Source organism: Anoplolepis gracilipes, chromosome 2, assembly GCF_047496725.1.
Source record: "Anoplolepis gracilipes chromosome 2, ASM4749672v1, whole genome shotgun sequence".
In the NCBI taxonomy this organism is placed as follows: domain Eukaryota; kingdom Metazoa; phylum Arthropoda; class Insecta; order Hymenoptera; family Formicidae; genus Anoplolepis; species Anoplolepis gracilipes.
The window spans coordinates 14,031,760-14,050,193 of NC_132971.1; the positions used below are offsets into that span (position 1 = coordinate 14,031,760).

At 35.3% G+C, this 18,434-nt stretch overlaps 1 protein-coding gene and 1 long non-coding RNA gene across 6 annotated transcripts in view; one reads left to right on the top strand and one right to left on the bottom strand.

The window, feature by feature from the left end:
* Positions 1-18,434, top strand: part of LOC140676071 (uncharacterized) — a 347,777-nt gene that overhangs the window by 252,738 nt on the left and 76,605 nt on the right. Inside the window, exon 1 of one of the 5 annotated variants that reach the window (XM_072910742.1) lies at positions 13,821-13,984. The exons of the other annotated variants lie outside the window; for them this stretch is intronic. The gene's annotated coding sequence lies outside the window, so the exon portion shown is untranslated. Of the gene's footprint in view, positions 1-13,820; positions 13,985-18,434 lie in introns of those variants that run through there. 5 annotated transcript variants of the gene reach the window in all.
* Positions 782-18,434, bottom strand: part of LOC140676073 (uncharacterized) — a 98,418-nt gene continuing 80,765 nt past the window's right edge. The window contains exon 3 of the long non-coding RNA XR_012048528.1: positions 782-4,496. This is a non-coding gene — a long non-coding RNA (uncharacterized lncRNA). The remainder of the gene's footprint in view (positions 4,497-18,434) is intronic.

Genomic DNA, 18,434 nt, shown 5'->3' on the forward strand with positions numbered 1-18,434 from the left:
TAACTCGTCTGCTTCAATTAATAATGTTTGACTGTTACTAGTTTCTTGACGTTTAAGTAACTGTCAGAACTTTGTTTTATATTTTTCTCATATCTGAATTAATTGTGGCCCAATTTGTTTTCTATAAAATAAGATTTCTTATAAAAGTTTCTCAAATTAAATATACAATTTTGCAGTAAAGATGTTTAACAAATTATACAATCATGATAAAATCATTATTTAAAATATAATAGAAAGGCCCTTTTACATTTTTTATAATACCTTATAAAACCTCTAATAAAAATTTGATTTAATATGTATATTATAAATCTTAAACGTTTTTAAACAAAAAAAATTACACACTATATAGAAAATTTAACTTTTAATACAAAATAATTGAATATGATTTAGGATATAAAATGTACATATCATTTATGCAATTATAAGTCTCAATTTTATTATATCACTTTCATTTTCGAATATTCAAAATCATCAAGATGCTCTTTATTGATATACGGACAACTTCGAGAAACACCCGCGGTAATTCACAAGGTCAAAATAACATAATTATAGCATAATTCCAGGTCTCGTGCTCGCATCTTTTCCTAGCGTTATCTCGAAACGTACAGATGCGGGATTAAAAAGCCAAGACGATGAAAGAAATCTTTCCATCGAGTTCCACGAGCTCCTCCGGGCGCTTATTCCTCCCGCACACACATACTCACATACACACACACGCAAAACACACACATATATATATATATATATATATATATATATATATATATACTCGTCACACCCTTTCTTTCAATTCTTCAACGTCACCACCGACCGATAAACATTCGTACTCGGTTCTCCAATCGCATCGGGCGTAAGAAATGGAAAGTCATAAGTCTGCGGAACGATCGATCGTCGCGTTTCCGCCACGGCGCTGCCGTTAAGTCGTTGTCACGACTTCGGGCTCGTTTCAGGGAACGATCGCGCTTAACCCGCCGGACAAATCGGCGACATTTTTCAAGATTTACCGCTTGCGCTCGCGCCAATCGAGCTGCGTTCGCACGCATCGAACGTGGAAAGATTTTTACGGAAAACAAGTTCATACGAGAGGCTTTCGCGGCTCTCATTAACGAGATCCACTTCTATAGATTGTAGGTTACGGGATACGACCGTTAGGACGGGAGCCTACATCAATACCTTGCGGTAGGTCGTGCAACGAGAACCGTTCGAGCGTATTGCGATGCATCGTTACGATGTATCGTTTTACTACATGGCGATCTAATTCTTCATGCAGAACTAAAAGCATAAAAGTAATACGTGGGATAAGTTTTTTCCCGATACTAGCGAAAGAGAGATATATTTTCATTTATTAAAGTAACTGTACTATTGTTGTGGTCACTTATTTTTCGATCTAAATTGCAAATTTGTCTTTGTACGATTTATTCGTAACGATTATTATTTGTCAGGATGATTTGAATGAGAGATGAATAATTGATTATTAATTTGCTATAAAAATGATATATAAATGTTTTTTTTTTAAAAAGCAAAATTACTGTTAAATAATTTTATTTAATATAATTTTACATGTATTTCTCTTGATTGCACGTGAAGTTAACAGCGACCATTCGTAAAATCGAGAACTGCAGAATATAGGCTAGTAATAAAAAATAGCTTTTCAAACTGTGTCCAATAAATTATTGTTTTTCTAAATGTACCGATACTGTTGTGTCGCGCTCGCGAGAAACCATTTTATATCTTTTGTTTTATGTCTTCATACCTTCGAAACGATATCGGAGGCTACTACTTCGGAATCGATCGTCGGGTGTATGCTTACATTGTTATAAATTGCATCCCGTTCCATTCATTTTTGTCCGATAGGAAACCCGTATATCTTTTCGTAAAATTTCTCTGTCCAGCGAGGGCGAGACGATCCTTCATAGGAACGACATTGAAGATAGATAGATCTTTGGACAGATACAAATGTTTCTTATGTTTATATTTTAAACCCTTTTTATATATATAGTTTGAACGCTTAATATTGGTATTATATTAATAACAGTGGTAGAATTTTAATACTTGCTTTCTTATTAATCGTAAAATTTTGTTTATAACTAGTACAATCTTCAAATTTAGAAATATATACATATATATTCAATAAATTTTAATAAAGGGTTTCATATACAAATATAATATAAATATAATACATAGCAATTTCGAAACCTAATTTATATTTCAAGTAAGCGATTTATCGTATATTGCCATTTACTTGTTTTTTTATAATGCATATCGTCCTGATTCTTATTTTTTATCATAAGTCTAAGTAAACAAAATTTTTTTTCATGTTTATTTTATTCTTTAAACTATCGTCTAAATAAATTCAAACTAACTGATAGATATATCAGAGGATAATAATATTTGAATAGCAGTAATTGCGCTGCGAAGTTATTATTTGAGAATTAAAACGCTGAAAATTGTTCATTTTGGAGTGCCATCCATTGTGGCGAAACCGCAGACTTTTACTTTCCAGTTCTTTCGAGGCTGCTTATTATCATCAGCAAACGTGAATGGGGCTCGTCCCCTTTTTCCCTCGTCGCTCCCACTGTCGCCGGCCTCTGCTATTGTGTGAATGTAAAATCGATGGAATCGCGTGTGTACTCAGCATTATCTACCTGCCGATCGCAGGAGATCTGGCGCCGAGCAGACCGGCCATCCTTACTCTCGTAATTCAGGTGATCGATCGCTCCCATGAAATCCGCGCGTCTTATCGCCGTATTCTTACGGAGAAATATTACTATCGCAATTGCTTCGCGTAAAGAGACCTAAAGCGATTTTTAGAGATTGAATTTTAACGGCTTAACAATCATGAAACCTTCAGTTATTCCAATTATAATAATAACTAGAAATATGTTGGATGATGAATTATAATGTATGGCAGTAGCGATATATTATTTCAGACTTTCTATTTCAAAATTTGCACTACCTATGTTTTATTTAATTGTTCGTAACTTTATAAACATTTTTTACTTTGGCTAATATAAAAGACTTTGTTACAAGTTTTTTGTTTTTATTTTGGAGATGTTATATTAATTGAATGATGATTAATTAGGTATTATGTACCTAGCGAATTAAGCGCTTTTCTATGAGTAAGAACGGCATTTCCATGGAGAATATTCGAAGGGTTCGTGTCTTGTTGGATACGTGTTTTTCTTTGAGGGAAGTTAAACAATAGTAGGCTGCTTTTACACAAGCTGGCTTCTAATGCAAGTTAGATTGAAGAGGCGAATGTATTCGGTACGTAATAGTGGATGAGGCCGATCTTTTTCTCAGTCGGTTTAAACCGATTGTTAGCACGAACAAACACTTTAGAAGTTCTTCGCTTGTTCCACTTCGTCACTCGCTTCCGTGAATCCTGACAGCGCGAACAGACGCGATCGCCGACGTGTCGAAAATTTCTGCATTCGATAGGACAAACAAAACTTCAGACGAAGTTTGAAAGAAGACTTCGCGGATCTTCATCTACAAATGTGAGAGATTTCAAAGTGGGAAATGTGTGCGTTTACAAAAGAGAGCCGGCAAAATTTCAAAAATTATAACAGCATTGATTGGAATCTATAATAATTGAGAATATTACGACAATTAATATTGATATATTATATTAGTTGATTGCCGAATGTAATATTGGTCAGTAGAATTGTGATGAAATTTTTGAATGTAATTTTGATTATTAAAGTTTTATCACCATCATCACTGTATATTCCCGGAGTGCGCGAACGGGATGCGGATAACGAGTAGCATATAAAATCGCTCATATCGTGAAATTAGCGAGTTTCAATGAAAAACGCTTTATTATAATTGTTGAAATACCGGTCGCAAACTCCGCGCGCTCGACAAATCGCGTTTTCATCGCATCAGCGTTCACGGCATTGATAGTTTTAATAGTATTTCACGCACGTTCGATTTTTTCGCGTGCGGGCTAATAAAATCGAATTGAATTCACGCCTTGATATCAACCGCTGATATTTATTCGCATGTAGATATTTATGTGCCTTTATCAATCGACGGAATATTCCATAACGTCGCGCTGCGCGTTTTACACATATTTCGATACACCCATGTGCATTCTATCAGCTGCAATAACTACCTCGCTTTCTCCCTTTCTTTTTTCCTCTCGTTTATTCTCAACGTCGTTGCTTACGAATTTCACCGAGCACAAAGTCGTAACGCGCGTCAGACCGCTTTGAGATCGACAGCGAGCTTGCTTATTCGCTCGCGGGGGTGGATCATCAGTTTCTCCACCGAACGTTGTCGGAATATCCATTAGTTACAGCACCGCTGTTGACGAAGCATGTTATTTCCCTTGTGTACGACGTGTGGTCCCTCTTCTACTCCTGACTCCTCGGTGAATACACTGTCACCTTCTCCTCGCTCCTCTCTCCATACTCCTGCGATCTTCGTTGACTTTATCAGACATGATATTCTCCTGACTATCGCTACTCAAGTTTGTGACCACAAAGGCATACCTGGACAGAGCATAAAGTAACACTTTCAGTTAGAGTCGAAGGAAAAGTTTCAATCACACAGACATATTACTAATACTCTATATGACTACACTGTCGCAAAGTATTTCGAAATATTGATTGGTTATATTTGACATTTGAATAATGTCAAACTAAAGAAAAAGTTTATGGATAATTGTATATCTGAATATAAAATGTGAAATTAAAAGATTATTGTTATATAAATTTTCTTTTTTTATACACAATTGTGCGTGACCAAATAATTTTTACATGGAAAATTATTTGCATACTGATGTTCTGCCTTATAAATTATCTCAAAACATCAGTACAATATGTACATATTAGCGACAAAATTTTAATTAATTAAAAACATTACAAAGATAAGCTGATTTTTTTAATATATAAAATTAAATTAATTTGATCTCACACGCAACATTTTTACTAATTGAAAATACCAACAAATCTTAATGCAAGACAAAAGACCATTACAGGCATGTCTACGTTTTGCGATCAGGACAGAAACCACGTGATGATTGGATTCGTTCTTAATTAGGTTTCGTAACGAACTGCCGCGAACGAGGTACCTTATGTTGACTTTCCGAGCGAACTAATTTCGAAACATCGTCCAACGAAATCTCGTTTTCGCGCAAAGCCTTCGAAATTCTGGTTCACCGAGTGACTTTTGCACAAGAGACAGCAGCTCTCTCTTCACCATCGGTTTCTCTCATTGACCCCGTGGCTAATACTCTCTGTATTTTCAAACTTTCTTTCGTAGAATTTTGGTATCTCGATGAACAATAAACGAAAAAAAAATAATTGTGACAATTTTAAGGTAAAATGCAATTTCAAAGAAATAACTAAAATATAAATATGAAGTTTTATGAAAAAAAGGTATTTGTAATATTACCTTGCTAATATATTTTCACAGAAATCATTTAAACTTTTCTTATGAGTTCAGCGTTTTTTTTTTTAGTACTTCTATCAATTCTATTATCACTAGTTTTGAAAATTAATATTTGAAAGATTATATCTATTGTAGAAAAGGAAGATTATAATGATATATTCATCATGAATACATAGCGTCGAGATACAATTATACTGAAAAATGTAATTATATATCTCGGAACGGTCACGTGGCTTCGTGATTTTCTCATCTTCTCATAGTTGTGTTACGTGCATGGTGCAACGAGTTAACATAAATTTTCTTGCCGTGCAGCAATCTTATCGAAGCGCGAAATTATTTAGCACGACTAGCCAGTTTAGAGTTGGTTCATCGAATTCGCCCTTGCGAGAGTTTGCGTGTTGTCTCGGGACTTTGCAGAACATATCGTGGCTCAAAGTGGTTGCCGCTCTTTTTGATTAATGCACTTCTAGCCGGAAGACGGGACTCACTTTTGCCGCTTATATGCGAAAGTCAACGCTATTTTACATCATCTATAAACTTTTGTATACTAAATTTATGTCCACCCGAATAAAACGTTCTATAGACTAAATAAGTCATATCTATCGTGAAATATTTACTATTTCGAAATGTTACGATAAATGTTCGATAAACACCTTACATTACGAATAGCATTATTGCGATCGAACAGAGTAAAAGATAAAGTTTGAGAAGAAAGTTTCAAGAAACTTTTATAACCATTGAGATATTTGAAAACAGGCTTATACAGTATTTTTAATGATTTCTAAAATAGTTTTATACGACATTATTAATTAACTTGTTTAATTTTTACATTTAAAAATGGTTTTGAACAGTAATATATTTTTAGGTTTAATAAATCACAGATATGATATTATTTGTATAGCTTTTTCATCGTTTGATTATGTTATAGCATTTTGTGCGTGTTAATGCGAATTACTGTGGAATGGAAAAATTGATACGAATACTCTGTATACTTTGAATATCAGTATATTTACCAGCAATAAAAAGAAATTAATAATATTTTCCATCCTACGACTTTATTGTTAACTAAATGGCGTATAAATGTGATAAATCGGACAAATAATAACGAGAAGAGAAACATAAGAACATTTCGGAAAAAAATCGTCATGAAAATTGTTTCGTTTTTCAATTAAAATCACTGTTTCTATCTTTCAGTAAGTTAGTGGGATATCGAGTGTACAAAAGTTCTTTGTCCTAATTCGTCGCATACCATTTGATGCTCGCCACCCACTTCCGAAAACTGAATAAACAATACGAGTTCAATAAGGGGAGATACGAGAAATAAAAGTAAATAAGAATGAATAGATTGACAGCTGAAAATTGAACATTGACCTGCGGCAATAATATGAGTGAGATTTCGTTTTCAATCGATTCTTCAAATGACAAAAGTAATCATAGTATATCATATTTTTAGAATATAACTCGAAACAAATTGTTTTGTGGATAATTAATCTGTGCATTTTGTTTTTAGTAACATATAATAAGAAGAAATGTGTGAAAAGAATAATAGCAGTTTATTTCTTATTTGACAATTGGATGATGTATATTTGATGATGTATTGAATAATTAATAATTAATTACAAAATGGAGTCTTTTTATAATGGTAATTGTACCTACCGCGCTGGCTGTTATTTGCCTTTCTTTTTAATTTAATTTTGAGGGAATAATTAATATACTAGATGGTTTGCTTGAATGTCATAATATTTAAGTTCTTCATGTTTCAACTTTCAACATGTACTTTTATACGGCAATAACTTTTCTTGTTTCACTTCTTCGTTTCGTTTACATGGTCCACACGTAGTTTATTAATTTAAAAGGGAGAAGGAAGGCTGCTAAATTACTTTGAATCGAATGCACACACATTCCTACCGTTTCGAATGTTCCAGTAATCAACGACTTATTCTCATGGAAATGATCTCTGCAGTTTGCGTGTGCCGTATGCGATATGATTATGATATTTCTGTTTTAGATAGCCACAAGTTTAATCATTTCACGCGTGCACAGAATCAATCAGCAGTTTATCATCGAAAAGAAAATGAGAGATTATTTCCTCGGACAGCGGACAAGCCATGCAATTTTACGCGGAGAATAAGCGCGACGAATGTATGAAGGGCGATGTATCCGACGAAAACGCCGACAGTGTTAATTTTCCAGTGGACGATTTTCCACCGACGTAGAGTCCCCGGTGCAGGTCCACGGGGAACAGAGAGAAAACGCAGCGCGAGATTCGCTCTTTCGGGCTGTTCCCTGCTCCGCAAAACCCCTCCGTGTCGGAAACCCCGCCGCGATGTGTACAGAATTATTGTTGATTAAAGGCATTGTCGAACAGCTCGTTGAAAAGCCGCGCCGCGAACCGACGATGCAGTCGATGAAATTGCATTTGGCGGTTTGGACTGCAACGCGAAAAGGGCCTCAGCGGCCGAGGTGCCGAGAGTGCGTCGTGCTCGCTCTTCTGTGGATCGTGACACGGCCATGTCAGCCTAACTCAGTCACGATTCGGTGGACTTGCTGATAGGAGAAAGACACTGATCTTATGCGGAAAGCCGAATTTCAATTTCACGGATGGGGACCTGCCACTTCACAAGGCGACCGTACGCCTCCGAGATATCTGTTCTATGTAAAGATCATACAATAGCTGTGCTGATGTTAGAAAATTATTTATATCTAGCTTAGTGTATTAACTCTAAGATTATATAGTTAGAAATTTAAATTGAATATGGCCATGTGCAATATTTGACTGTCACTATGCTAATAGTTATTTTTGTTGCAGATCTTTTTATTATATTCATTATTTAGTCACAATGTCTTTGATCCAAGCTAGTTTTAATTACGATCTGCTCGCATCTTAGAATAGAAAAGAAATGAGCAGAAAATATGCTATATAGTTTTCCTGTACATTGAATTGTCTTATAATTTTATTAGCCAATTATAGCAAATACACAATTTTTAAATATTTAAAATATTTTTTGCAAAACTCATAAAAATAACTCGGCATAATTTATGATATAATATTGATAACGCAATTCAGAATTTAATAAATCTTGTTATACTAAGTAGAAATTGAATGAAGAATGAACATGGAAATTAAACACTTTAAAAGATGTAGATATAAAATCCTGACAATCTAGTACAGTTTATTTAGGAAGGGATTTTTTCTTACAGTTTCTTACAGTTTCTTACAGTTTGCTCGTATATGGCGAATGCCGATATAAACAGCGCGTGTGCATTACGAGGAAAAGCGAACATAAAGTTGGGTGTGAATACTCTAGTCCGATAGAAGCGAAAAAGTTCACGTACACACACAACTCATAAAGCGCGCTCCCCTTCCGAGAAAGAGTCCCCATGGTTACCTGCGCAAAGCTATGACTCATGGTTTGAAGGTCATTCTATCTCCCCTAGTTTGAGTAAGTCTGTTATCAGCAGAAACAGCTACTGCGAGACTAGAACGATTCCTAACGCAAAGGTAAAAAGCAAGTTATTTGCTGAACTCTCGGAAACCTGTATTACGGAAGAAGTGCACTTTGCGAGTAGTATACGTATATACATTTTTCCTCTCTTTTGACATTTATCTCTTCTGCAACTTTCATTTATGGCGATGAGCTTAAATGTTCAATTTCCTCTTGACTTTTCAAGATTATACAAATATATTAAGTTTTCAACTTATATATTTGAGGCTCTTGAACTCAAGATATATATATATTTCTGGCAAACGATGCCATTAATCATAAACGAGTATACATATAGTTTAGTTCAGAATTAAACATTCAGTTAACAGCAAGAAATCCAAATATATTCTAACCTTTCGGTTAGAGTTTAGGTGGTTGCTCAGAGCTTATGATGAAGGAAGTTAATCACATTTACACACACACACACACACACACACACACACACACACACACACACACACACACACACACACACACACACACACACACACACACACACACGAGAGGGTAGTGAATAGATAGATATTTTATTTCGGACTTCAAGCAGTCATAAATCGCGTTAATGGAGCGACTCTTTAGGGTCGGTTCACGATATAGAAAGTCCTAGACGACCGCGCCCACAAGTGCTGGATGAGTCCGAACGAAGGAGAATAGGTGGAGGGTTAGGCATGCAGGAAGTCGACTTATGAAGCCGCAACCCCCGTTATATCCTCATGGCGTTACGATATAGCCGCGTTCCCGAGTTAAGGGAGAAAGAGAGGGGGAGGGGGAGAGGGAAGGAAGGTGAACTCGAGCCCAGGGCCAAGACGTCTGTATATATATCTCCATAACGACGTCGTTACGACGTCGTTCGTTACCGACAGGCACCAGGCAACGTCGCGACACAGAAGGCTATCCTCGTCTTCAGCGACCTCGACCTCGGCGGCCGACGTGCATTCCCGACGGACACGTGCTGGTGAAAGTTTCTGTTTTTTTATTAGCAACACTGTGCTTTAAAATTTGCTGCAACGATATGTGTAGCAACAGCCGCTTCAGCTGTGATGCTGAGAAAAATTTAACGGAGTCATCTTTATCGAGATGATGAAGTTCGATATCGAATTATTATTGAATGAACATCGCCACCTTTTTGAGTCTGACGGATGTGACCATTAACGAGATTAAACAATCGACGCTATCGATTGTAACAATTTATTTTAGAATCATATAATCTATGTATTATCTTTATTATCTACATATTTTATAAATATAATTAAAAATTTCTCAATAATGTCTCAGTTGCGATACATATACACGTGCGTAGTAGATCTAGCGTTTTATATTCCTGTTTTAATTCGAGATTTGATGATAGCTTACATTAGAATGGAAGAAATTTATAAAAATTTTAATATATTCTGGTTAGTAAATGCATCATTTTTCGTGTCTTTTATGAGCTTTTTGCATTAGGCACTGTATATTCGCAGAAATATATATATAGGAGATTCTATTTAAAGATACCATCCGCAAGACATTACCTTGAACATCCCCGAGAGACGCTGCGCTGATAGCGTGAAAGCTAGGAAACTTCATTAGCCAGACACCGAGAACAACGACCTAACCGCGAGCGCACAACGACCGAAGAAATTAGGGAGTCGTTGTCTGATATCGACCGATTAAACCGCCTTCCTCGATTTCCGTCTGTGAGCTTCGTTACAACTATCGCCTTGTCCGCCATATATTACTATAGAAGCATATTCTTAAAAACATGCAAGTACTTCGCGTGACGTGTTGGTCGATATTTAAAAGAGAGTTGTACGTTTATGAATGCGACAGCTTAATTATAACTGTTTTATAATTTATGGACTTCATAACATGGAGATGAAATATGTTTCTGTCATGTAATATAATTTCAAATTAAAATAATAAAAATTACAAATTTTATATATGTATATATATAAAATTGTATTTTATTTAATTACGTTATAAAAAAAATTAATTTCTATTTGTACATGAGGGAATATTAATTTACATTTTCCACGTGCCGGCGTTCTTTAAAATGCTCGCATTTTTTTGCAGTAGCGGCTGGACGATTTCGGAAACATACATTTTTTTAAATGCCCATTCGAAACGAGTGTCAGAATACTTGAAAAACGCATTGCGTTGGTACACCATTATTCGGATTGCAGTGAACTCACACACGTGCGTACCCTGCAATTTCTCTAATTGCAAGCCTTTATACCCCGCGCAATACTTTCCACGATCATATGGCGCTGGATATTGAAGGGTACTTGATTTCTGTCAATCGCTTTTATCGCCGCTCGAAATATTGAAAACATTTTCGTTTACTGTGGGACCTCGGGCGCGTCGTTTTTCAAGTGGATATTAAATTGCAACGTTCCGGTGTTATTTTTCAAAACGTGCCGACTGACCGATACATACTGACCGCGCCGCCGCTATCGTCATGTTTTTCAGTTTTACGGAAATTAATACATCGTTTATTTTATCTTCTTCTTATAAATTAAATTATCAAATATTATTTTCGTTACACATATTTTTTACACTCTTTATATAACTGCTGAAGTAAATTTTCTTAAACGCATCACAGATCTAATGAATTCTAAGATTACATTCGTGTAATAAATTAACGTACAAATTGTTAAACTAATTGTAAGGAATATCCTATAATTATTAATTGTAAGATTTTGAAAATATTTTTAAATATATAATATATATATATATATATATATATATATATATATATATATATGATATAAAATTAATTTTGAAATAATACTTAAAAAATCATGAAATGTTATCTTATTAAAATTCCAATTTTTAGATTATACCAACTATTTCTTAATTTTCATCTGAAAGAAAGATTGCAAACCTGTCTCTGCTTCTCGACATCCGAACTCTCCGGTTTATGAGAACTGTCGAGTCCGCGTATCGACCGGATGACCGAGTATCGTTTTTTTGGACTTATGAGCTTTTCGATGCGTGATAACAGGAAACGGGATACGAAATCGATCATCCTGTAATGTTTTCGTAATGCCGGTTGATGCGTATCTGTATCGTATATACGGTTTCATCACGACGGAACGCGACTTCGAAATAAAACTCCCGCCGAGAATTGAGAACGGATCAGTATCAGGAGAGGAAAAGAGCGAGGAAAAGAGCGTGAAAGAGAGAGGGATAACGAAGATGGGCAAAATGGAGATGTGCGGGAGGGAAGAGTAAAACGAGAAGAAGAACGAAGCCGACACTCTTAATCTCGAAGGTTTATCGAGGCTGACGCGCGCGTATATATATATATATATATATATATAATATATATATACACATATATATATTGTATATATATATAAATCTGCCGGAGCGCCAGGCGTACTCCTATGCCTTATCAACCAAAGCTCGATAATCGACTTATTCCCTCCTCTTACTGTCACCCAACGGCTCCAACAGCCTTTTTCGTACGACTACTAGCGGAATCAATTACAATAATACAGCCTGAACTACTTCCGGTGGAGCGAACGTCACTTGTTAACGATCGCTTGTATTAGTCTCGGAAGTGACATTCAGTAGCATAACAATAAATTTTCTTTGGAACAATTTTTGTCTTCCTAAAGCTGACTCGACAGCTTATACTATAGTACAATGACAGAAAGTATTATTACTCGGAGAAAATTATTCAACTGCGTGTAACATCAAGCATATTGATAACGTATAATATATAACGTGATGTAACCTGATGATTGGACGTTTTTTATTAATTTTTAAAATTTTTTATCATTTTATTTAAACGATAGAGCTATTAACGCTGATGAAACTTTTTCGACTAATTAATTTTTTATATCATACTGTATGTTTAGTATATTAGTATAATGAGTTCTTTACTCATTTGTTAATATTAAAAAATATAAAATAATAGAACAGTTAATGAAGCATTAATTTTATTATAATTAATATACAAATATCCAACAGTATAATGTCCTTGTTATCCTACCAGATTAATTACAATCATTTATGAAATGTTTGTCTGTCAATCTTAATTAATTTAAAAACCATATTAAATAAGTCATTCGATATGTGCAAATCGCGTATAAAAAAATACTAGTTATCATCTTTTAAATTCTTTAATTTCTTTATTCAATACAATTTTACAAGTTAGATATTAAAGAGCACCCAGAAGCGACTTGTGTTATCTTCGATCTTGATTCAGATCAACTGAATTTTTTCCCTCGAGCTGTGACACCGTCTTTTCGCAGACGATGCCCGTAAATAATTCAGGAGGAAAGACGTAGAGCGACTTTGCCCGGTCGCTATGGCGACAGATTACAGGCTTTTTGAGAATGTGTACGGTCTCATCAACATCGTCTCTCCCTTATCTCTCTCTCGTAGAGTTCCTCGTTTAGGGATACCGATTCCTACTTCTATTTCTCTATCTCTACCGATAACCCAATTGAGAAAGAGCGAAAGTAAGGGTAGACGAAGATCTCTTGCGCGGAATATACTTATTTCCATCCAATTTGTATAGTCCTCGATTTATAAAATAATTTCTTTCCATGAGAGAAAACGACGGAAATATTTCACTTTTATATAATTAATAACTTCTTAAATAATCCAGACATATTTTTCGAATTATAGTAATAATTCAAAATATTTTTTTAAATATTAAATTTTTCTTACACTAATTGCGATTAAAGTTAATATTCGAATATTATATTCGAAAATTCTTTCTTATATTATAAAAAAAAATTTTTTTAAATAAAATTGAATAAAATATTAAAAAATAAAATTAGAAAATATTCAGGAAATATGTAAAATCCAGGAAATTTTGAATAATATGTCGGCGAAATTATTAGAATTAAATTTTCTCTGTGAAATTTATTAAAATATTTGAAACGGCAAACATTTCTTGTTTAACAATTTTATTTCATTGATCGGATCGTTCATACGACTCAGTATCGTGTTCAAGAACGTCTGCGGGGCCAAGGATAGTAGACGGACGCAACAAGCTGCTCTTTCTTCGACCACTTCCTAATCAAAGTAAGCTGCCGAGCATTCACGGCCTAATTCAAGAAAACACGCGGTCCCTTTCAAGCCTTTCATCGTCAGTTACTATCACGGTAGGTGTGTATACACGGTCATGTACGAAGCTTTCCTTGGTCGATCTTCACATGACACTCGTTATTATTTCTCATGAAAAGAATCATCAAAGAGAAAGAGTGAATATACCAGCTCCAGAGTTTTATTTTTATTACATTTTAAGCGCGCAATTATCGTTTGCATAACTAGGAGCTCTTAATAAGTAGCAAGTATGATAACATTATGTGAAGTAAAAACTAATAATTACATTGGATTAAGAAAACATAAAACTGTAATTATGAATGTATTTTTTCCATTTTTACGACATGTTATACGCGTTGCTATCGTCACAAAAAATTCTCTTTCTTTTATTTTTTCCAAGATAAGTGAAAATTCTTGATAGAAATAATCAAAGTTATAAGAAAAGAAAAGTAGGAAAATCTACTGAAAAAAATCTGATACTAGCGAGATTGTAAAGTTTTGCATATGAAAAGCGTGTATCCTTTTATGGCAAGAGTGATCATAAAGGAGAATGTTGTAACTCATTCGTGAGGAAAATTTTTTTTCAGCCAATCTGCGAAACACAGTTTCAAGGGAACAATGATGGAAGACGGTTGGAAGTTTACGCCGCATATTTTTCAAACGGTCTTTATGCCGTTATTCCCTCAGAAAATTCTCAGGCACGTTGAACGAGTGTTCTATTTTTACCGAAAGACGCCAGCAGGAGTTTAATCATTCTTAATGAAAGTGAAGGACTAACCGAGCGATGAATTTCTATCGCGAGGACGAGGCGAAAGGTTGACTTTTAAATTTACATTAGCCGCAAATGTATTACTGACGTGAAAGACCACGGGAAAGAATGGTAGAGGAAAGTTATTCAGTCAGAGCGGCAAGAAATGTAAAGCAGACGAGTAAAAAAGTAAAATAATATAGCAGAAAGAGTTTACTTTAATTTATATACTATATTTGATGAATTTTTTATGTCACTCAGAATTGAACATCTTATTAAGTTCACGAGTGATTTATGATGTTTCCTTTACATAAACGATTTTATATAACATTTTAAATTATACAAAATTAATTTCTATTTTTTTATGATAATGTAAAAAAGTAGACAAAATTATAATTGGTAACATATATATTATTACAAAATTTTCTCATAAAATTTTTTTAATCTTTGTTTATATTTTTATTAAATATATACACTTTTAATTGAAAAATCCTTAATATATATAACATAAGAAATATATATTTCAATTATATTAATAAATAAGTCAATAATCATCTTTTCAAAGATCTATATACGATATTAAAATATTATTTTATAAGAAGAAAAACCATTGTATATATATAATCTTAAAATTTAAGTACGAATATTCTTTAGAATTTCATTGTTATATTACATCATTTTTAACGATGTAACAATGCCTATCCTAACGATTGTCGTTATAAAAGTACAATCCACATCTTCATAATCTTAATGGCGACGCACCGTCACCTGCGTGCAAAACTCCCCCGCGAAAGTTACGTGCTCGCAGCAGCGTGTTATTATTTCGCTTCGGGCATGTTTCACTATCGTCGTCATAAACGGTAGAAAAACGATCTTTCGCCGCAACGATAACGCCGATCTCCCGGCAGTACTTATTGCACGAGCAAAATGATACTTTGATCTCAATCCATGATCGATGCAATGCCTAGGAATAGCCTAGACGAGGCAAATTCATATCATATAGCAAAAATTAATTACATAATTTTTTAAAATATGTATAGTATTAGAGTTTTATATAAAATGGTTTTTACATTAAATAATATTTATTTTGTTGCTTATTGACACCACGTGCAAAAACGTAATACTTAAAGAAAATTATTGATTTATTTTTTCATTAACGATAGTTAACAGTAAGAAGTTACAGATTTATAACGATGTAAAAAATAAAAGCTGTATTATTTTGCATTTTGCTTTCCGAATCATCGGTTTTGCACAAAGATGTGATATTTGTGCGACAAATCGAAAGACCGACACTGATATATATACAAGAGCGACACGTGGTATCTACGATAATTGAAAACGGGTTTCGTGGCATTAGAACGGAGAACTTTTGCACGGTACGATAAATGTGTTATGCACGAATACTCGCGTCACCGTGTCCGATTCCCTTCTCGCGTTCTTCTAACGGCGAATTAAAATAAGCTCGCGCGTGGAACATACGCACGTCGCGGGGACCATTCAACGTGCCCACGAGCCCGGTGATGCTTTTCATGCTTCTTATCCTTCTTCACTTCTCTTGGCAGGCGGGCAGGCAAAAGAGAAGGATTGAAAAAAGCCTGAAAACTCGTTGAGCGTAGATATTTTACCCGTGTCACGTTGGACGCTTTTGCGAGGCACTATTCGTTCGCCCTCAGCCTTCTGAAAATTCAAGACGTGACGCAGCGCCGACTCGCGTTCTAGCGTGTAGAAATATTCCTCGTGGAATAAGACGACGGAATATCCGAGATTGTTCCTCGATCGCGACTTTTACAATCGATCACGAACCATCTTCCGTTGTGGAGAAGAAAAACTTCGCTTCTCGTATCTCTAGGGATATTTCAGATATCGATGTTTAATTTTAGTTTCATGCGCATCTATCTATTCATTCTGCAAGTCAACACTGGCTCTGCAACTCGACAATTCCCTTCGCGGTACGTCAAATTTGGGAGTTTGTTGTTTTCGAAGTTTACGTAACGTCGCCAAAAACAAAGTCGGTGATACGCTGACAAGAGAAGAAAAAGCGGGATCCGTTACCGGATCAACAAAGTTGCCAAAATCCCGCAATCGATATAAACTGCAAAACGCTTGTCTGGCTCAATCTTCGCCGTTCTTCTTGAAGCAGAATGTCCCCATATAAAAGAGACGAAAGAAACAAGATATCAGATAGCTGGCTGCGATTACGGGGAATCACAAGTAGGTCGCGCGAAACGATCCAGCTATTCTGTATTCATCGCGACCTTGTGTTCTCTCTCTCTCTCTTTCTCTCGCTCTATAGAGAAGTACATTTCCCTCATTTGCAATCTTTCCTTTGTAAATCCTAGTAAGACTCGAGTGCTACTATTACTTTTTTTTCATTAAAGCTAGAGTGATATTATCTTCCAGAAATTTGATTGCGTCATACAGTTAATCGATGAATCAATTATGTCTATGATAATATTTATGTATATATTACGATGTATATATTACGATAATATGTACTTTGATTCCGATATTTATAGATCGCTATATGCATCAGCATTCAAATTGCTGTTTATCTTTGTATTTGCCGACTAATATAAATGAATCCGCGGTATAACTTATCGTCTCCCTTTGATGTAAACGTCACGGATTTAATTAATTATCCGCGTTGGTTGCGCCGCGCGCTACGAAACAAGAACGAGAAGCACTTTCCATGCATTACCATCGTAATTAACTAATTTGCTTTAAAAACTGCTCCCATCGAGCATCGCTCGCGGAAGTAAATGCGCGGGCCGTACTATCAAGCTAGCGCGCGCTGTAATTTCGCGTATTTCCTGCCGCTGGCAACGACATGAAAATGCAAACATGCCCTCTCACCTCGCTCACCGTTTGTTCTCGTTTATCCTCATTGTGCACGATGACAACGCGCCGCACCGGCATCACATCCAGCTTCCGGCCTGCACAGTCACTGAATTAGATGTGTCACCTGCGAATATCATTAACGGCCCTTAGGATGCAGCTGCGTCTCTCGTCCCCGCGCCACATCGGCTTCCTGCTTTAATCCCGAATAGGCAAACATGTTGCGTTACGTTTGCACGCGCATTCAACTCGCCCGATTTCATGTCGCCAAAGATCCTATGAATTATATGCGAGCTAACGATTTTGTAAATAATTACGCGTTGCATTACGAGCTTATGCTCACTGTTTTCATTATAAAAACACGCGAATATTCGCGTGAATATTGAATCTATATAAATATAGACTAAAGCTTAGTACATGTTAAAAAAAATTATTTCTTCATATATATTTGGATAATTAAATATTTAAAAATATTAAAATTAATATATATAGTAATTATACATAGTAATTTTCTTTTGTATACTCTTATGCTTTTAATTGAACGAATTCAAGTAGTCAACCGTCTGTAAGAATCTGTATATAAACCAAAAGATATAATATTCTGAATCGCGTTCGTTCAAAGCGCAAAGTCGTCGTTTTAACTGTTGTACAACCTATTTGTGATCGTCGATGTCAGAGAGACGTGACAAAAGGGAAGAAGGCTAGGGGTTGGCAGTTCTGTTATACGGGAATCGTTAAAGCGTTATCGCGCGATTAATCTCTCCGTTGCATTTGCGCTTGTGATTCTCGCGACAGACATCAGCTAGCATTACTTGGAAGTGTCATAAATGCGAGGTCAGAATAAACGTATTATGCCACCAACACGATATCGTCGGTATTCCTTAAACGTACGATAGATATGACAGACTGTGCACTTTCGATAAGCG